The following is a 22,495-nucleotide window of genomic DNA, read 5'->3' as shown; positions in this document are numbered from 1 at the left end:
ATGGAACTGTGTAAAGTGCAAGAGATTGGAAACGCTGTAGGACTAGAAGGGATTGCACTGAAAGAATGGTTGAACGGTTTGCTCGAGGCAGAAAAGTCTGACCTGAGAGAAGAGCAAAAGTGGCAAGAGTTGGTACGAAAAGAAGGCGAGCGGGGGCGTTTTGCCTCGGGAAAGGAACAACAGTGGAGAGAAGAAAGCGCCACGGAAATGGCACGCATAAAGACGGAATGCAACCACCTAGAGGAAATGATAACGCTGTTGGAAGCTGCAGAGGAGGCACAAAATGGTGTAGAGATGTGGAAGGATGATGCCTTGCTCCAAAGAGAAGGTCCACAAAGCAGGAAAGCTTCGGAGCGTACGGGAAAGCCTGACGAGGCTTGTCCGCTTGTCGCAGAAAACGACAAGATGAAAAGTAAGAGAGGGTCCTTCAGGGACTCGGATCCCCATTTAAGAGCTGGTGCGGAAGTTGAAACTTCAGCCCTTGCAAGTGGAGAAGATGCTGAGGTGATGATGCGGCCCATGGTCGTACAGAAGAAGGCCCAGCAAAGCACAGGGAGTGCTAAGGTACGGAGGGCTACTTCTGCTGGTCAGAAAGTAAAGAGGAGAAAACTTCTGGCACGGCTGGTTCACCGCAGTGCTCAGTGGAGACGCCGGTTGAGCGCTCAAAAGACGCTGCTAGGCATTGCAATGGTATGCTTAGAAGGCCACGAATTAGCGCGCAAGTGAAGGGTCACAGTGTCCGCCACGGAATTAAAATGTCAAACAAGAAGCCAAGCACGCGCTGTGCTGACGTTGGAATTGCGATCTACCCCATCGCGATTGATTGCACTAAGTTAAGCTGTTACCCTGAGGTGCTATCGAGCGTTTTGGAGGACTGGACGGCCAAAAGGCCAAGACTGGGAGGCTAGCTGAACATTATGATTTGATTCCATTCCTGGCTGAAACGATTAGACTGGGTCTTTTCCTTTTTTGCAAGCGTCAATGCTACTGTTTGTAAGCATATCTGTTTTGTATGTGTAGATTCTGCTTGACAATTTTGTATTGCCTTCGTCGCGAAGAAAGCTGTTTTTGTATTTGTAGCTTGTACTACAAAAGCGAAGTATGAAAGGAGGTTGAACATTGGAAGGCAATCGCTTTGCGGTATTTTCGGCATGTCGTAGTCTTTGATTTTCGGAAAGGTGCTCCTTCGTTCGGTGATTTTTGTTCTGTACGGAATTGTTCAGTTTTAAAATCATCGGAGCGCTCAGTGATTATGCTTTGAAGTTTAGAAAAGTTTTGTGTATTCAGTTATGTCGTTTTTCAAGTGTTCAAAATCGGGGGGAGTGCACGTTCCAAAAAAATTAACTACGAGTTTTTTTGTTTTTTTTGAAAATAAGAAAAGTAAGTTAAACGTTACTACGAGACTTCGCCGAATATATGTATAAAGTACTGCGCAATGCTTGTGAAGAGCAAGAATTTCAGTGTGGTTATTTGTGGGAATTCGGGAAGATGATGCAGCTGCTGCATACGCGTGAGTCAATAATTACATCTTCGGAGGTTCCAAAGGTAGATAAAAAAAAGTTTAAATACTTGAGGATGTTTAGGAATGTCGGGACCTCGATATTTTGCGTCACTTGATTGTGCTTTAATTTTTTTTATGGTGTGTTTCCTGAACGATTGTGATTGGACGCAATGATTTGTGGGTGGAAAGCTCTTCAAGAAACCTGTGCTGTGAAAGTGTAGCTGTGGAGGATAGCCATTGTGCTTTGTGGTCAACTACCGCAGGACAGCACCTTCTCTAGATGAAGATCTCAAGAAAGAACTGCATGTTATGAAATTCTCGTTTGCGGGGGGTAATGTCATGATTCTAAGGCATGACATAAAAGGAAGTTGAAGGGGCAAGAAGAAAGAAGATGATGCCACGATTTGAGGAGGGGAAGAAAAAGAAGAGGACGGCGTGAGAGTCAGGATCGAAGACCGAGACCGGGAGGAAGCGGCGTATGGGGTCCATGGCTACGCTCCAGGACGCGCCCGACCCTTGCTGTGCACAAGCTGTCGCGGCGAGAGTTCCACACTCCCCTTCAGACGCCTAGGAGCTAGGAGACAAGGGGCTTCGCTCCCTTGGGCAAGTCGCTTCGGTTCGTCGACGCAACGAACTCAAACTGTAAAGCGTGTTTCACATGCAGCGATTTTGGCCCTAAAGCGGCGCGATTTCTGCCGTCGCGGCGCTCGTGCCGCAGAATTGCTGGTGCTGGCCAGAGCGCCGCGACGGCAGAAATCGCGCCGCTCTAGGGCCAAAACGGCTGCATGTGAACTAGGCTTAAGGACTGCTCCGAACAGCTTCATTTCTTGGAACTGTTGATGTGTTTAAGCATGTGTGTATCATTTCTCCTTTAATGTGTACATACTCCTTTGCTTTCCGTTATATCTTCGTCTTCCTTTTGTAAATATAATGGGTTGTAAATTATTCGTTTTCGGCTTCGCCTCTATCGCATTCGCAACGTCTCCGGCCGAACCGTGACACCCCTCCTTCCCGGGGCGTGACGTCATATTAGGAGTTTTCGGGATCGCTGCTCTTGCGCATCTTCAGCTCCTGTCAAAGCTATGCACGCTCACTCTTGTTGCATTCAAAAAGGTCAGAAATAGACATCATAACTGGCGCCAAGCTTGCAATTGCACGCGCTGTCCCCACGAGGGACACGCGCTTGGCGGCCCAAAGATCCTATAGGAAGTATTCACTGGCGGCCATAGCTGTGTGCGCGACCGCTGAGCGCGTGCTGATGGCTAGCTTCCAGGGTTCTTTTGCAACGTGCATCCCACACCGTCAAAATGGCCGGTCTTTTGCAACGTGCATTCCACACCGTCAAAATGGGGGCTCGTTCTGAGCATGCGCTCTAGACAGCACCCACAAATATGGCGTCCAGTGAATGCTCCTTCTTAGCGGCGAGAATTTTCGGTGGCGCCCTCGTTTGGTTACCTTTCGTGACGTCATTACATTCTGAACGACAAGTTCCATGGTGTTTGTAATGAGCTGGTGGAAACCTGACATCATAGTGCTCTCAAAGCAACACTGCCAACACCGCCAAAATTGAAGTTCTTACTTTCCTCTTATTTCCGTCGATGAGACATCCTTTGCTGACGTCGTAGTCAGCATTCGGCCAATTGTGGTGGGCCGACCACAGCGACGCTTTCGATCGCTCACGTCGCAAATACTTCGTCTCACCTTAGCATGATCTAACTCCGAAGACTATGCAAGCGCGAGCGGCTAGCCTTGAATGGCTTGAGCGGAGCACTCGCTGGACGAGCGCTCGTGCAGCCGCCTTGGCGTCATTCAAAATAATTAGCTTGCGCTTTTAGCATGCGCGGCTAACAATAGTCCATGCTAAGGTGAGGCGAAGTATAGTTTGACAACACGACTGGTTGGATATTTTTTGGTGTTTTCTCGCGTTTAGTTACATCTTTAGGAAAAACAGGCGTAATATTCAGATTCACGGGATAAAATACGCCAGAATTCACCTCGAAATCACTTTTTTAGAAGTGTTTTCTGAGATTTGTGTTTGTCTTTTGTCCCCATTGTTTCTATTCCCCAGGAAATATTATCATTTTTATAAAGATCGCTTGAACCTTTGCGTTAAAGGGGATATGCAACGATTTTCGTACTTTGCGCGAATGCCGCTTAGAACGGATCCCATGACGATAGTGATCTGTGAAACACCGGCCCGTTCGTTTTTCATGGCACACAGTCGAGATCGCAGAAAAAACTAAAGAAAAACGAGCAGGTTCACCCCCTCCAACTCGCAGACAGAACAAAATGCCACGTGGTCGGGAGCCGATTATATGCCTCCAATGTTGATCATAGCCACGTGCTGGGGTTGGCAGGGCAAAGGACACGCGCTGAGTCCCATTGTTACGGTTCGGCTATTGTCGTCATTGCATCGATTGGACACGGGCCACTACCCGAATGCTTCTCGAGCTATCGATTATGACGAGCCCAAATCGAGTGGTCACGCAATGCTCCGGTCCTATTTATGATCCGCATTCAACAATCGTCACTGGGCGGTACTGTGACCGCCCAGCTACGGCATCAAGGTTTGCCAAGGAGAGATTGAATGAAAACGCTCGCTTTTGTCCTGGGGAAGAAGAAGCTTTTAAATGAAGAGCGAACGCGCTTCGTATGGGCATCTGTTATTTTCGTCTATGATAACTAAAATTTTCTTTCTTCTTACCTAATTTATATCCACACGGTATTGCAATGTACGTAGCCCGCTTTCACCCCAATTTTGGGGCTGAACTCGGGTTTTGGAGGCCCTGATGATGACGTAAGCGCTTTATTGACCATAGTAAAGGGTAGAGGGAATAGGGGAGTGCGTCGAGTAGCTCTTGGCTTGGACACTGGTACATTGGAAGGGGTGAAACACTTAAGAGGTTGTGGGGTAGGAGATACTTCAAATAAATCAGCAGTAGACGTCGATGCCCGCCTCGAAGATAAATTTCAACAGCGAGTTTAGTGCCTTTTTTCTCGATATGGTCACAGAGACCTGGTGGGTGGGTCCACCACTCCGGTGCGATGATTTCTGTTGGTTCGTGTTTTCTTTTCCATACCTCTATTCCGGGAAAGTCCCAAATGAGGAGTGTTTGGTCGGCCTTCTTCGTGTTGTCGTTGCAGCAATCGCATCGGCCTTCGTTTAAAGAGGATGGTGATCGCGACCGTGAGGCTATTCGCGCTCACGTACATGTTGTGTTTGTTTGTATTCTCGTTTGAATAATTATTTCTCTACGGCCGAGGCCTCGAGGAATTGTTCCCGGTGCGCCTGGGAGGAGCTCTTTTAGTTTCTCCCTACACTCGGGCTTGACAAGTTTCCACTCGGCTTCAGGGTGATATTCAGTCTCAATTTCTCTGGCGCGATCTGCCTCTATCGAAGGCCGTGCGTAGTCATGAAGCAGTCGGCGACAGGGCTCTCTGGCGAGACGATAATCATCTGATTCTGCAGGCCCTGCTACCCGCCAGACGAAAACTGCGCGGAAACGACACGCCCCAGCCAACACCGGGTTTCATCGAAGATAAGGGCAAGCCAACGGGCGCAAGCAACCGACTTTGGGGCAAGCGACAGCAGCGGCTGAAGCTACACCAAACCACTAGAAGCTACAAAAGGAACTGCGCAGGATTGACGGATAGCAGTCAGCGACAGGGCTCTCTGGCGAGACGATAATCATCTGATTCTGCAGGTAGGAAAAGTACCCCTTTTTTCAACTTGTGTTTTAAAATCCTTGTCGCTGACTGCTTTCCAAAGAGCGTTACTGAGATGGCTAAACACAAAGACGATGATGATTTCTGCTTCTATTGTAAGGGGCAAATCGACGATGATGACGGTGTTTTGGAGTGTAGCGAATGCCGCTTTCGCTACCATGTTGGTACCTGTGCAGGCGTAACCGAAAAGTCCCTCCGGGGAAAAAATCCAGGGTTTAAAGAGACTTGGAAATGCCAAACGTGTCTGAGGGCTAGGGCAAGAACTCGCAGCGCTCTGGAAGATGGACAGTCAAAAGATGAATCGCCAGATGTCCAACAGCAACTGACCCGTATAGTGGGTATGTTAACAATACTCGCGCCACTAAAGCAACAAGTGGATAAGCTGGTGGGCATGAAACAAACTGTGATGGACATTGAGAAATCGGTGCAAGCAATGTCCGACAACTAAGATGAAGTCTCAAGAAAAATGAAAGAACATGACAGCGAAATGAAAGAACTGAGAAAAAATGTGAATCAACTAGAACAAGAACGGAGAACGGACGAAACTACCGAACTAAAAAAAGAACTAAACAAATTGGAACAATACGGGTGAAGGAATAATCTTAAAGTGCACGGTATTGTAGAAACTATCAATGAAAATTTGCTCGAAAAGCTTAACAAAATCGCCGATCAGATAGAAGTTCCACCCCTAACGAAATATAGTTTAGAGGCAATCCACCGCGTTCCAACTAGGACAAAGAAGACGCCTATGGTGATTGTGCGCTTTGTGAACAGAAATGAGCGAAATGCATGGCTTCCAAACAAGCAAAAGTTAAGGTCGGAAGCCGATGATGGCAACGTGTACCTGCAAGAGAACATGACGGCGTCGAACTGGCAGTTGTTCTACGATGTTAGAACAAAGGCGAAGCACCTCAGCTACAAGTTTATTTGGCACAAGGAAGGTTGTTCATACGTGAGGAAACAAGAAGGCGCACCGACAATTCGAATTGAGCACGAAGCCGATCTTGGAAAAATTAAATAGGAACTGCCAGCGCTAAACATCTTTGTTTTATTAGTTCTTGAAAAATGAAACCCGAAAGTTTACTTGCCGCGTGACAGAAAAACAATCTGGGTACGGTTATTCCGACGGCGTTATCTTCAAAAGTCACTTTCACGATGATAAAGACGGGCATTTTTGCAGGATCTTATACGCGAATTTCTATCTTAGGGCGGTCAACGATAATATCCTTTGTTCTTTTTGTTTTTTTATGGCAATTGACGCGTTCGTTCTTCGGCAAGACTTGATAACCTGCCTTGGTTCCGATCATATATCACACATGACCTGTTTCCATTTAATTGTTCGGTCTGCGAAAAGCAAAGCTGTAGATCTTGAGCTACTTTTCGATCAATTTGGTTTTTCTTTCGATGTAATCATGCTTACAGAAACCTGATACACTGAAGAGACTGGCGTATTACAACTCCCTGCATACCACTCTTTTTACATAAATCGTAAAGAGAAACGTGGTGGTGGCTTAGCCATTTTGACAAAAAGTGTTTCTTGTGAACTAATAGGTGATTATAGTTGCAATCACTCAAGATTACGAAATGATGTGTATACGCAATAACCAGAATATCTTTGCTGTGGTGTACCGACCACCGAACGGCAACATTGAATCGCAACATTGAACAACAAACAGTAATAGAAGACATGGAATAGGTCACGGGTCACTTTCGCAAAAATAATTAGTAACAGCACTTTTAAACACATCTAACGAGGGTAATAATATTAATGACGCCGGAAGGTGGTTCCACTCTGATGATGTCCTAGGAATGAAAGAATCGTGATAGGCTGAGGTTCGAGAATGAGGAATGCCGACTTTGTACTGATGATCAATGCGTGCACGTGGAGAAACGTAAGGTGGGACGAGGAAGAGCTTTTCTTTAAGAATGGGGTTAGAATTATATATTTTATAGAAAAGACATAGATGAAAACACTTACGGCGCAAAGAAAGCAGTGGCAAGGAGAGAAGAAATTTCATGGATGATACACTAGCTCTACGGTGATAATTGTTAAGTATGAAACGAGCGCCGCGGTTCTGAACTGACTCGAGATGAGAAGTGAGCGTCGTCTGACCAGGATCCCAGATTGAAGCTGCATACTCTAATTTTGAGCGAACCAAAGATTTGAATAATATTAGTATGAGAGAAACTGGTGCTAGAGAAAACTTACGTTTTTGGTAGCCTAACATAGAATTGGCATTAGCAATGATGTGGTTAATATGAATATGCCTGGAGAGGTTAGAAGTAATATGCACACCGAGGTATTTATATGAAGTCACACATTCTAAAGAAACGTTATCAAGATGATAGGTAAAAGACGTAGTATTACGGCGAGACACTTTCATTGTTTTACATTTTTTAGTATTAAGTGTCATGGACCACAGCTTGCACCAATCAAGAACAGCATTTAAGTCGTTTTGAAGAAGGAGAGAGTCAGAATCATTGATAAATAACGCAGTCATCCGCGAATAAACTAAGCGATGATGAGACACACAACGGCAAGTCATTGATGTATATGAAGAATAATAAAGGACCGAGAACGGAGTCTTGAGGGACGCCAGAAGTAACAGAAGACACTGAAGAATTATAGTTATTTACATGAACAAACTGAGAACAATTTGTAAGAAAACACTCAATCCAAGTTAGTATCTGAGGGTCGACGTTGAGTTTGCTAAGCTTGAAGAGTAGTAGTTGGCGAGAAACTTTATCAAATGCTTTGCAGAAATCAAGAAAAATACAGTCAACCTGGGATCCACGATCAAATAATAAAAAGAAATCGTTAGTAAAGACAAGAAGTTGTGTTTCGCAAGAAAGAAATTTACGAAAGCCATGCTGTGAGGACGAGAAAAAAAAGTTGGATTCGAGATATTTAACAAGATGTGAATAAATAATATGCTCTAACATTTTACAAAGAGTACTGGTTATGGAAATGGGTCTATAATTGTCGGGGCAGTGTTTGTCGCCTGATTTATGAAGTGGAACCACCTTGCCAGTTTTCCAATCTTCAGGAAGGACACCAGTAAGAATAGATTGCTCTAAAATCTTAGTAAGAAAAATTGCACTGTAAATTTTAGTATGCTTTAGAAACTTAGTGTTAATATTATCAATACCACATGATGAAGTCACTTTGAGGTTGTCAATCAGCTTAACAATGCCATCAAAATCAAACACAAGCGGGTCCATAGGAAAGAAATCATGATTAGGGTAAGTAACAATAGAACAGTTTACATCCCTAGAAAACGATTGAACAAACACCTGATTGAGGATTTTCGCAGTCATCGTCAGACATAACAATGCCATCAGAGTCATAAAGCAAAATAGCCTTGTCTTTCTTGCCATTATTAACACTCCAAAACATTTTGACACTAGCTGATAACAGACGGGGCAAGGTTTGGCTGAAGAACGTTTGTTTAGCGTCCTTAATTGCATTTTTGTATACATTTTCTGCGTTGTGGTAAACCGTCCAGCTCTCAACAGTGTCTGCACGCTTAGCAGTGCGGAACAGGCGTTTCTTTTTATTTGAAGGTCTTTTCAAGGCATTATTAAACCACGGGGACGTGGAGCTATTAGTAAGAAAGGGACGTGGGACGAAATAATTGATAAGGGAATTGACTTTATTTTTGAACATTGTCCAATTAACCTCGACAGAGCGTTCGAAAAAATTGGATAGGAAAAAGTCAAGAAATTGCGCTAACTCGCGGTTTATATCCTCAAAATCAGCTTTGCCATAATCAAGAAAAGAGTTATTCTTCGCTTTTGCAAAGGTAGATACAGGAGCGCTTAGGTGAAAGTGAAGTAAACAGTGATCGTTGATGGCAGGTAAATACGTAAGAGAGGATGCAAGATCAGGCGCGGTAGAAAAAATAAGGTCCAGCACGTTCTCAGAAGTTGCCGTAACACGAGTCGGCCTAGTAACTATCTGCGTTACCAGACATAAGACATATTTTTCTTTCAAGACTTATAGGACATATTTTTCTTTCACTTCTATTAAAACAAACAAGCGCATAAAGAAGCCTTGGATAACGAGAGATTTACTCTGTAACATTAAGATAAAAAACGCTTTATATGGTAAATTCATAAAATCCAAGGACCAGAAGGACCTTAAAATATTTAAAAAAATATCGCAACAACCTGACAAAAAAACTAAAGCGCGCCAGAACGCGTTACCATTTTGATTTATTCAAGGCCGCACAAGGACGCACTGACATCATGTGGAAGCAACTAAATTATCTTCTTTATCGTAATCGCCCCTTCAGTTCAATTGAAAAAAATTCTGTGCAATGGTACTGAAATTACTGGGTGTTCACTGGCAAATGCTTTTAACGAACATTTTGTAAATATTTTGGGTATTACTGAAACCGAAACTCCTTTGGTTTTAAATGATAAACGAAACAGTGATTCGATATTTCTAGATCCCGTCGTCGAACCAGAAATTATAACCGTGTTTCTTCAGCTTAAAAATAGTTCTAGCTGTGACGTCGATGGCATCCAGATAAGACCGGTAAAACATGTTATTCATCTGTTAGCACCTGTAATAACTCATATATTTAATATATCTTTATGAACGGTTTAATGGGCCATGTTGCAATTGCAGCTTTAAAGGGAGCCATTGTTAAAGGCCAACCCACTTTAGAAAGTTCGCGAACAAACGCGAGCTTTGAGCGAAAGCAACAAGGCGCTCGCTTTTGTTGTGTTTGTCCGTCCCTTCTCGTTTCCTTCCTCAAGCTTAGTTATCTCTACCAACCCGCTCGTTCTGTCCTGAGATATTCATCGCTAAAATTTTGCCTTTCTTCACTTAATTAAAAAACCGGGCGCTGAAAGCGCGTATGAGGTTGTGCTGATATTGATGCGTAGAAAAATGACCCAGTTGTTTCTGTCCCCTCGTCACTAACTCGACAGCGTGTCTTTGGTGGACTCGCCGGCGCCACACATCAAGACGACTATGTCCACTATTCTACATATTATTTTCATAACGCGGTTTCTGAATCAAGCGAAGAAAGGCAAACGTTTACGATATAATTTGCGAACCTCGTTGCTTTTTCGCGAATTGTCGAAATTGTGTTTGCCTTTAAAGGGGCGGTGAACCGATATTCAATTGGAATGTTTTTCACTTTACACGAGCTTACTGGCACTATGAAAATGATCGCTTTTGTCCTTGAAATTTAACCGCAACAAAGGAGTTTTTTAGCCAGTGGCGTTCCGTGTGAGTATCCTCGAGTCCCAGTGACTCGAGGATACTCACACGGAACGCCTCTGGCTAAGGAACTCCTTTGTTGCGGTGTAATTTCAAGGACAAAAGCGATCATTTTCATTCAATCTCTCCTTTGCAAAATTTGACGACGTAACGTGGGGATCGCAGTACACCCAAGTGACAATATTTGAATGCGGTTCATAGATTGAACCCGAGAATTGCGTTTAGAAGCATTCGGGTAGTGGCCCGTGTCCAATCGCTGCAACGACGACAACAGCCGAGCGATAACAATATCTGGAACTCAGCGCGTGTCCTGTGCTTTACCAACCCCAGCGCGTGGCTATGATCAACATTGGCGGCATATAATCGGCTCTAGATCACGTGGCCGCTTGTTCTGGCTGCGAGTTGAGGGTGGTGAACGCTGCTCGTTTTTCTTTAATTTTATTCTGGGACTTCTATTGCGTGGGGTGAAAAAACGAACGCGTGTTTCATAGGTCATTAACGTCAGGGATCCGTTCAAAGTGGTATTTGCGCAAAGAACAAAAATTGTTGCATTGTCCTTTTAATAACAACTCCCTTTAAAACTGCAATTGCACCATGGCCAATTAAGCGGCTAATAAACAAGTTAACTAAAAAATGTTGGTTAATTATTAAACATTGCAACGGTTATTCACCCATTTATTGTCCACTGAGTCATACAGATATAACGAAAGACGACATCCACATATCTGTCACATCCTTTTTTTTTTTTTTTTGTAAAATATGTAAAGTTCTGTAAAGAATAAAACAAAAACACCCTGTATGTCTGCGTGAACCAGATACGCCCCCTGTGGAACCATGGGTCTTTCCCTTCAAATACCCAGCTCAGGCGAAACTTATCTGGTTGTCAGAAAGCAGCTGTTTGTTAAATATATTGTTATGAGCGTGTAGGTTTCAGATGGCTTACCCTCAAGAGGATAATGCGCTGCATTGTGACCATGTATGCGCTGCACATTGTAACCATTATTTCAATGCCGTACTGTAAACTATTACAACTTTTTCTTTGCTTGATCTACGTGTAATCATGTTTTCTGCTCAAAATTATGTGAAATACTTGCTTTTTTAAAGATCTTATAAAGCATTACTTGTTCAGCCCACGTTGTCACAGTTTTTGGACTTAAGTTCAATGTTAAAACGCGTGATAAAAATTGTCACGACTTATAAGCCATTTCTTACAAGTGAACGTCGGGTGATCCTCGGATGGTCGTGGCAGCCATGAAGAAATAGAAGATTCTCACCCCTTTCCGACCGTCGCTTGGGTGGTTCGTCGCATAAATGAACACAAGAATAAGTGACAAGTGAAGCGAGCTGATTAAGGTCAAGAAAAAGAAGACGGGCAGAAAAGATGACAGAGAAGTTAACCTGGGGTATTAAAAGCATACTAAAACAATCTCGGACTTTAGTATGTGCCGTTTCGTTCCATTATAAAATACAATAGGAAAAAAAGAAGAAAAAAAAACTGCTTCCGAGTTTTAGATATTCCTTTCAAATATCTAATGTTCGGCCTTTGCATCCAAGGAAATGGGCATTTCATTTAAAATGCTCGCCATCAGACAAACCGAAAGTCGCAGCTAAATCTACGCTGAAACAACTTGCAATCCGCTCATTTAAAGTCGCAATTGTTTTTTTTTATGTAAAGGAAGGGTAATGTAGCTTGTACCGTCCAATACATTGAAGCATCATGTTGCTAACGATCCAGTCGCAGCGTAATTGATGCCGCGGTACGACCGCTGGCTGGTCGTAGCTGTATCAGAAATCCTGTGTGCACTCCACCAAAGCGTCACCAAAGATTCATATTTTCGCGCGTGCACCCGCGCATGCGCACACCTTCCGGATAACGCGCCGGTGTCGACACCTGTCGCGATCAATACCACGCGCTTCAAGCGAGCCCCTCCGGTCCCAACACTACCCAAGTATTCTAGTACACTGTACTATCACTGCTGCGCTCTGCCGCCATGATCTTCCCAAGGGCTGCACGTTGCACGAGCCTCGTGCATCGACGAACCTAGCGCCACTTTTGAAACATAAAATGGCTTTGAGTAAACCTTGACTACAGCGCTGACAGTTCTTGTGACCACCACTGAGCCCAAGTCGCCAGGCGGAGCTGTGAAACTGAGCTTGCTAGAGTGCCTTCATATACACGCGCGCTTTTGCTTGAGTGGTGACATCTCAGCCATTTTTCCGCCCAATCGTTTTTTTTAATGCATTTTGAAGTGCGCGCAATCTGGTGTCATTCAGCTCGAGCGCGTAGCTTTGGCCAGAGTGTCGAACCGATATTTTTATCGGTTCGGTTCGGGTTCGGGTTCACGGCTTTCGGTTAAGTTCCGGTTCAGTTCCGGGGCGCAAAAAATAACGGTTCAAACCGGTTCGAACCGGTTCGAACCGGTTTGAACCGCTAAATTGATAATACGAGGGGGGACCCAAAAGAAACCGAACTAAATTTTTTTGCACTTATTTATTCCCATTTCAAGTACAAACGTTCAATCTCCTTCAAAGTACTGTCCACTTGCACCTAATACACTTGTCTAATCTTTTAATCCATGTGTCGAAACATTGTTTAAATTCATCTTTTGTGATGCTTGACAGCGCCTCCGTCGTTTTTTTCTTCACCTCAGCAACGTCAGCAAAACGCTTTCCTTTCATTTCTCTTTTCATTCTAGGAAACAAATAAAAGTCGCACGGGGCAAGATCGGGTGAGTATGGGGGGTGAGGAACAAGGGTCATACCATTTTTGGTCAAGAATTGTCGTACAGACAAGGCAGTGTGAGCCGGGGCATTGTCATGATGGAAAAACCAGTCACCCGACTTCCACAAATCGGGCCGCTTCCGCCGCACACTGTTGCGCAATCTTTTCAAAACCTCCAAGTAGAAAGCCTAGTTAACTGTCTGACCCTGCGGAACAAACTCTGAATGGACGACTCCTTTCACATCGAAAAAACTAATCAGCATTGTTTTGATGTTTGATTTCACCTGACGAGCTTTCTTGGGGCGAGGCGAACCTGAAGTCTTCCACTGGCTTGATTGTTGCTTTGATTCAGAATCGTAACCATAGCACCAAGTTTCATCACCTGTAATAACTTTTGAAAAAAAAGTTTGGGTCACTTCGGGACTCTTCTTTCAAAGCACAGCATGCTTCCACGCGACCTTGCTTTTGTTCAGCAGTCAGCAGTCGTGGCACGAATTTGCCAGCCACCCTTTTCATTCCCAAATCTTCTGTCAGAATTCGCTGCAATGAACTCCAACTCACTCCCGACAGCTTTACAATTTCGTCAATGGTCCGTCGTCGATCTTTGTTGATGATTGCAAGAATTTTTTCAACGTTTTCACGTGTTCGTGCCGTGGAAGGACGACCGGAACGAGGTTTGTCATCAATTGACATGTCGCCATTCTTGAAACGGGAAAACCACTCAAACACTTGAGTTTTCCCCATGGAATCGTCCTTGTACGTCGTTTTTAACAGTTCAATAGTTTCTGTTCCACTTTTTCCGAGCAAAAACCAGAATTTAACCGCCGCACGCTGTTCACAGAAATCAGACATTGCAAAAAGGACGCCCACACGAAACACTTGTCACTATAAACCCAGCCGCAACTAGTCCTAACCTTCTTCGAGGACGGAATTAGGCCTAATGACTCAGCAATGTTCGCTCTATCAACTCCTGGCGGCAAAACGCGGTACTGCAAAAGCTCTGCATAAAAAAGAATTAGTTCGGTTTCTTTTGGGTCCCCCCTCGTATATTTTCCGCGTTGTTCTGTCAATATGCACTATTTAGGCCGTGAAACTAACTGCTGTAAACGATCTGATTTTTGCGAGGACTTATTTTTGCGAATTTCGCGAATCGCCTGCAATCCGCGAAAAATGGGTCCCCGAAGAATTTCGGTAAAATGTAAACAGATTGAAATTTATATTGAGATTCCACCACGTCGAGAAAATTACAACCCGCGGATTATTCCGAAACTTCAGCTTTGACCTAAATCGCGAAATATTGAGCCCACGAAAAATAAGTCGTTTACAGTATATAGTTTTCTTTTTTTATATAGTTTGTTCAATCCAGTTTTATTTTCAGGTACAAAAATTATAAAATTCTGTTATTTATACCTACACAACAAGAAAAGAAAATCTACATTGACATACAAAACGTCGTGTTTATACGACTCAACATCCCTTCGTTTGCCAGAGTCACATGCATTGTACCTGAATCGAAATGTTTTCGCGAAGTGAAGTAGGTTGCCTAAAATACCCGTGATTGGTACAACTTTGTATCGCAGTAATAGATGTTGATTCGTGGTTTTGCCCTTGAACTAAGGAATTCATTGCAGTGAAAAAAATCATGAAATGGGCAGTTCGTCGCCGTATACACCATAAAATGTGTTTTATGGAATACGTTTCACAATATATATATGATGACGAGACGACTGAACTCAAGGCAATATAATTTTCAAGGTGTCACAAAAGTCACGGGACAAGTCCTTCCAGTCTATATTTTATAGAAACACTAAGCGACAATCGCAATGCTTGTTTTTCTAACTAGCATTGTTTGCTCTCAGCGGCATGATGCGGGCGACGAATCATGCGAAAAGGAGTGGCTGAAATTGTTCACTCTAACCTATGAGCACCTTCGTACTGAGATCGAATCTGACCTAAAGCAGTGCTTACCCATGTGAACATTTTCTTCTATTGGATAAACTGGCATAGCCTGGTTCTTGAGGTTTGCTCTTGAAAAAATGTCGGTCAATTTAATTTTCAAATAAGCATCGCCCTCGTTAATTGATGATTTTTGTTAAATAGAACAAAGTGGGATTTTATGCTCTACTCAATTCGGAAGCTACTTAATTGGACACTTTCGGAGAGTTTAAGTGTGCAATCGTCATAGTTCCACCATTCGTTCCAGTAAAAAAAGGCGATAATAAAAACTCATAAAAAACGCGATAATGAACTTCTATATATTTGAGAAGTTATATATGCGTGAGAAACACATATAGTTATTTAAATTAGTTTCAAAATAAAAAAAAATATTATTTAAAGCTTTTCCAAATCACCTATAACGTGTCTATTGAGGATAAAAGCGCCGGAAAAGATTTGCAGAACATCTTTCAGATAATTTAAAGGTGCATTTACTTATATATCTTTGAGGTGACGATCCTCTATTTATGCTGCCAAATCTTCAGACAGGAATTAAGTATATTTTTATTATCATCGATAAATTGGACTTTATGAAGTTCACATAACCGCCTGAGACCGACACGGAAGGACGATACTCGAAAATACACCAGCTGTTGAGTCTTCGGTAACGTGCTTTTGTTAGCTGTTTTGCAGTGTAAAATACTGGGTTGCAGAGTATGCCAAAAAACACTGTGGTCACATGATATATCGGAAGGCAAATACACGAATTGTGCAGAAATAAGGAGATGACACGCAATTTTTTCTAAATAATCCCTTACACAACGCTTTACTGCAAAAAGAAATGCATAGAAATGCATAAAATGATATTCCTAATTAAACATAGATTCCGCGCAGGGCAAACGAAGATTTTTAGAATCCTAATATAAATCACTTTTGGGGATCAGCTTGCCTCAGCTCGAAACGTCGCGAGATACTACCTCGGGAGGCTAATGTTATCTTAGGTTTTACGTGCACTTGTTTTGGGACCTTACTTCACGACTCTGTTCTTTATCAGTCATGTGCTCCAACATCTCATTAGGCTGCCGTATATCATCGCGAGACTGCTATAAATACTACACAACTTTACACCTTGGACGTCTGCTGCTAGTGTTGCGAACTCGCACTTCACCAGAAAGCTGAAGTATTTAACATGGTTTGCACGTGACGTAATCTCACTAGATACTGGTTGTCATTGCGAGTTGTTCTTCCTGAGAAAACCAAATCCGATGGGGCAAAATGCACGCTGCAAAAGTTTTGCGCTCAGTGCAAGCTATGTATTTGAGAGGCACGCATTTTTCTTGTAGGTGCATCGTCGTTAGGCACGGCGCGAGTATCTGGCACGGCAAAAACGTGCTTTCTGGCAAGAGTGTTTTTACAAATAAAAGTTGTACCAACTACCCATCTGTCACAATCGTTTCCAAACCACGCTTTCTAGTCTGCGCCGAAAATGCGGGGCAGAGGAATCTTTACGACACAGTATGCTTTAAAACTACCCCCCTCCCCACTCCTTTTTTTTTTTTTAGTTGCTCCTCAAGATACTTTTTGTTCCTCAGGGATTCCCTACTCCGTATTGAGTGGTGTTCACTCGACAATTATATTTGTGTCACTTGTTAACAGTAATTCTTCCTTGCTTTTACTTTGCACCAAACTGTGAAGGTTAAACAAAATACAGGGCGGTCGAAACTTGGAGAACTTGAGAACGACACTCATGTGAGACTTAGAGCGGCTGCGAACGTTCGGCTATCCCCGTGAGGCCACTACGATCTTTCTTTTGAGGTATCCCTCCCGTACACACTAATAGTTCCATGTAACGTCGGACTAATACGTCACATTTACACCCTTTGACACTTCTATTATCGGTACAACTTTCTGAGGCAGTTCAGCAATAACGAAAACACGTTTGGGAGCCTCAATGATGTGCATACATGTAAAATGGGTCATGCAGCATTATTTTTTTTTTTTTACCTTAAGTTCAATAAATACCGCTAAGTTGTAATCCCTGACGTTGATAACTTGCAAAAGCATCCATTAGTTTGCCCCTCCGCGAAATGGCAGACAGTCGAAAGAAATAAATGAAACAGCTTTCCCCTCCTCAACTCGCAATTAGAACTATCAGCCACGTGATCTGATCCTAATATAGGCACCGTCAATGTTTATCATAGTCATACGCAGGGTTGGCAAAGCAGAGAGCATGGGCTAATCTTCAGGTATAGTCTTAGTTCGGCTATAGTGGGGCCCGAGCCCCACTAAAGCGACAAACAGAAACAAACGACAGCGGATAGCCTTAAACCAGAGAATTTCGCGATTTGACAGGCTTTGTAGAATAAAGAAAGCTATGCTCAAACACGAGTATCCTGCGCACGATGGTACCATTTGCAGGCTTGTAAACACTCGTGCAAACTTCACGAGCACCGAACAACTCAAAGCCGTTTAAAGGTACCATCGCGAACATGCTGCATGTGTCTGAGGCTTGTCGCTTTCGTTTGTTTCTGTTTCTAGCTCTAGTGGGACTCGGGCCCATCATAATTTTTGAGTTGAACACGAGCCGTTACCCGAATGTTTGGCGATGCTGGTTGTCATAAACCAGAGCATTCGACTCGGGATCATGACAGTCGAGTACATCATGGTATCGAGTGACTCTCAGTGCGAAGTTGTGATGTCATGTGACGTCACGGAATCAACAACGTTAATAGATCTAGCGACGTTCTCAATTTGAATCGACCTAACGCGGTGAGTCACGTGACGTCACGGGGTCACGTGATGTGACATTACTTGACAGCATGTCTTGACATCATGACGTCACGTGACGATGTGACACATGGCTGGTCATAGTGCCAATAAGAAAGCGCCGCAAAAAAACTGGATTTATTATACATTGCAATTCTGTATATGACGATTTGATCAATACGTAGAGGAATACACGTGCCAATCTTTTATTCCCAAATAATAAATTTGTAATACTAACAAAAAAAATGCCGTGAACAGTTTTGAACCGGTTACCGTTATATTTTTTTCCGGTTCAGTTCCGATTCAGTTCCAAGATGGCGGCGAAGATTTCGGCTCGGTTCAGTTCCGGTTCGGCTAAAAATAACGGTTCTGTTCCGGTTTTCGGTTCGGTTCGGTTCCGGTTCGACACCCTGGCTTTGGCTAATGCATAGACGCCATTTTACCGCCCAAGTCACGCACCGAGTGCGCGAGAGCGTAACGCGCTGGCACATTCAGCGCAACAATGGATGTCTTCACCCTGAGACAGACAGACATGTAGGCACCCTAGAGCTTGCTCCAGTAACTTTAGCCTCAACCAACGCCTACTGTACTAAGATGCCTCTCAGGTGGCTCGCTTTCCCATTGCGGCCGGTGTGCCGTCGTGTTGTAACCAAACGCCACGCTGTGGCGCTCTCCTCCGACATTAACTCGCGCTGGGCGCTCTTCCATCCCGACGCATTCAAAGGCGATAGCACCATAGGTGTCTATGCTGTCCTCTATGCACCTTAAATGTAAGGCTAGATTAGCTAGCCTTACATTAATTTTAATTTTCGCTCTTGGTTTACGGTTTAGCATCCAATTGATAAAAAATACCAAATTATTTTCCACGACCCTAGTTCAACATCAAAAGTAGACAAAGGCGAAAGTGTAAATATACCAAAGAGTTGTTAGTCATCGCCGCGTAAGTCTGTCTTTATTTTTTGTTTGTGGACTCGAGTAACTGTCTACACTCTTAAAAAAAGTCTTTACGTCCACTTTCCCGCACAACACTCGGAGAGCCAATCACCGCAACTTACGGAGGCAGCTCAGCGAAGGACGATGCCGAAACATATGTTTAGACCAAAAAACACAGTCTCAGTTGTGACATTAAGCAATGCAAGCGTGACGTTTCGCATTGCTTAATGTCACAACTCAGACTGCGTTTTTTGGTCTAAACATATGTTTCGGCATTGTCATTCGCTGAGCTGCCTCCGTAAGTTGCGGTGATTGGCTCTCCAAGTGTTGTGCGGGAAAGCAGACGCAAAGGTGTTTTTTAAAGTGTACAGCACAACGTCATTAATAGCCTTTGCGGTGCAAAGGAGAACCGATGCCACCTGCTTTTTTTGCACTGTTTATGCTAGGGATGACAGTGCGCTATTTGATTCGAACCACTATTCGCTCACCCCTACTGGTGTCACAATGCGGAATGCAAGTTCGTCTGGTTCTTGCGCAGGAGGTAGCGGTGACGTCATTGGCTGTTCGTGACAATTTATCTGAGCGTCGTCTGCTCCTTTGCAACGTCGTCTGCTCGCAACGCCGTCTGTCCCCAGCGCGTGGCTATGATCAACATTGGCGGCATATAATCGGCTACAGATCACGTGGCCGCTTGTTCTGGCTGTGAGTTGAGGGGGTGAACGGTGCTCGTTTTTCTTTAATTTTTTTCTGAAACTTCTATTGCGTGTAGTGAAAAACGAACGCGTGTTTCATAGGTCATTAGCGTCAGGGATCCGTTTTAAGCTGTATTTGTGCAAAGTACAAAAATTGTTGCACCACCCCTTTAATTGGCCAGAAGGCGATACACCGTAGAGCACAAGGCGATATCTAATCGAATACAATCATGACCCGGCTATTTTCCTTGGGAAAATCTAACTCCGTGCAAATAGTATTCGACAGCCCGGAGGTGCCCCACTGGGTCAGCTACCACGGGGCCGCCTACGGGTGCGACCTCTTCAAGCGCAAGGCGGAGGCCTGCATTATCTGCTGGAAGATCTGGCATAGGGCAGATGTGTGTCCTTCTCCAAGAACCAAAGAGTGCCCGCACAACGGAACAGACAGTCACCCCACGAACCATGAGTGTGATGTGAAGTGCGCTGTACGCCGAGGACCCCACCCTACGGGGTCCCGTAGGTTCAAGAAACGCTTTCAAGAACACCCTACCATTCGCAGCCACCAAGCACAACGTCCCGTGGCCGCTTCCAGCAAGAGTCCAACCCCACCGCCCACCCGTGGCAGGTCCAGGGAACGCAAATCACTACCCTCCAAGCCCGGACCCAGATCCCGGTCCCGGACTCAGTACAGACCCCGGCCGCGGTCCCGATCCAAGTCCAAACTGCGCCGGGCCCCTCAAGAAGAGCCGCCCCGACGACCCGCCGCCACAGAACAGGTGCGCAGGGCTAGTGTGACCCCCGGCCTCCCGGGTGGTGATGTCAAAGACAACGAGCTCGCGACTCTACGGCAAGAGCTCCAAACCCTCACACTCTTATCACTGCCGTTCAGAAGGGAAATACAGAATTACAAACGCCGCTTAAGCAGAAAGAGGCTACCCCTCCCTCACAACCCGTTGCGGTCGCCATATCCTCGCCTGACAGCGTCGCCCAGTCTATAAAGCGTAGAGTAATCGATACTAGTGACGTCAAAATCGTAGACGAATTACGCCGACTCTCAGAGTCAATGACCGAAATGTCTCTCACTTTTAGTGCCAGACTACAAACTGTAAAGCAAAACGTTTACAGCCGTTTTACGGCTATCGAAAGCATTGTTTCAAAGCACTCCTCTGAATTTACTGAACTCACCGGTCGAATAGACCAACTCACCAACTTCCAATCCCAGGCAGGGTCCTCCAATCCACCACCGCCCCCACCATCCATAGCCTACCGCCTACAGTGCACTACTCAATATGGCTTTACCTCTCCCACACCTGCCACGCTTCAGTAGGCATCAAGCCCCTATCTGTCAATGGAATTGCCACAGCTTCCGACGGAAACGCGGCAATCTCCAACACGACGTACTATTCCTCGAAACTCCCCCCGATATCATAGTGATTCAGAAAACCCGTGGCCCGGTCAAACTAGCCGGCTATAGAACCTTCCAAAAGCTTTTCAGTAAGGAACCCAATACCACCATGCTCACTCGTAGACATCTAACTACTCCATCCAAAAAAATTGGTGGAGTTGACGTGAAGCACGACCTCTTGGAGATCCTTCCCCAGCGAAAAGGTGACGCGCGTCTCTATATACTAAACGTATACAGCCACCCGTCGGCTCGCAAGAACCGATTTAGTGTCCTCTTCTCCTGTGCCCTGAGGGAGACAGGTCCTCACGTCCTGGACACAGTGGGATACTTCAATGCCTCCCACACGTCATGGGGTTCCAGGAAATACACTTCCAACGGTCGGGATATATAGACCCAAGCGCAACAACACCAGATCACCTTGGTAACTAACCCCCTCCAACTAACAGGAATAGGTACCAGCGTAATGGTCGACATGACACCGGACCTAGCGTTCGCCCACAGCAGAGACTTCTTAAATTGGCAAAATCTCGGAGAACCACTAGGTAGTGACGACTGCTTACTAGAAACCACGGTAGGGGTGTGCCACGAAAAATCCCGTCGCAACCGCCTCCGCGTCACTAAAGGGGTCGACTTTAGGGCCAGTAGAGAGGAATCTGGAATTAAAACCATTACCAACCTAGAAGAGTGGACCTCCACTCTCCTGACCGCCATTCAACTCAACACCTCGGACATCAGAGGGAGCCCACTTAGAGGCAATACACACCGCATGTCTACTGCCATCTTGTTCACTAGACGCGGCACCACGGGACTCCATGGTACGGGCTGCTGCCTCTCCGCGGTGCCGCGGCTCTCCAGAGCCAAATAAATAAAGATTAAAAACTCGCCTCCACCATCTCTGGGAGGTGAGTTTAACCTACAAGAGTGATGAAAAACCCAGCGGCACATCCGCACGTTACGCCACAAAATAGCCTATGTAGGTAAAGAAATTGAACAGTACTCCCTGCAGTTACTAACCCAACAATAGGGTTAGGTATGCGACAGGGTGCAAGTATAACTGGGGCTTAAGCGCGCATGGTTTCTGCTCCGATACCTCCTTGATCCTACCTCAAGCAAGCACTAGCAGCAGCATCGACTTAATACCCTCCTGCACCAGTGGCCAGGGGCTGAGGACGAACTCCTCCAGGAACTCCAATCCAGATATATAGCCGTCCCTCAGACTACTTCCTTCCTTAGAATTAGAAGACTGGGTTGGGGTATGAGCTGGTTTGTAGGTGTCGCCACGTAGTGGCCTGAGCTCGAGGTAGTGAAGAGTGTGGGGTAGGGTAGATGCGCCGCCTTAGTCGACAATCGTTTGTGATCTCGTGAAAGGTGACCATTCGGACCCAGGCCGTGCGAAACTCCATCTCAGGAGATCCAGGGTCCTCAGCCCAAAAGGTGAGTCCTCGGGCGGAAATGTGGGCGGCCCCGTTGCCAGGAAGGGAGGAGTGCGTAGAGGTTGAGATGATGTGTGCGGAATGGGAAGGAGGGAGTTTGGTGAGAAGGCGTAGGATGTAGGTGGAAAATCTCCCCTTCATGAATTTAC

The 22,495-nt window shown here is 44.9% G+C and overlaps 1 pseudogene; it reads left to right on the top strand.

Annotated features, from left to right (window-relative positions):
• Positions 1-20,506, top strand: LOC120836782 (annotated as a pseudogene).
• The last annotated feature ends 1,989 nt before the right edge of the window (positions 20,507-22,495 follow it).

This window comes from Ixodes scapularis, unplaced genomic scaffold (genome assembly GCF_016920785.2).
Source record: "Ixodes scapularis isolate PalLabHiFi unplaced genomic scaffold, ASM1692078v2 PGA_scaffold7__128_contigs__length_106722199, whole genome shotgun sequence".
Taxonomy (NCBI): Eukaryota; Metazoa; Arthropoda; class Arachnida; order Ixodida; family Ixodidae; genus Ixodes; species Ixodes scapularis.
This window is presented reverse-complemented; position numbering and strand designations above follow the sequence as displayed.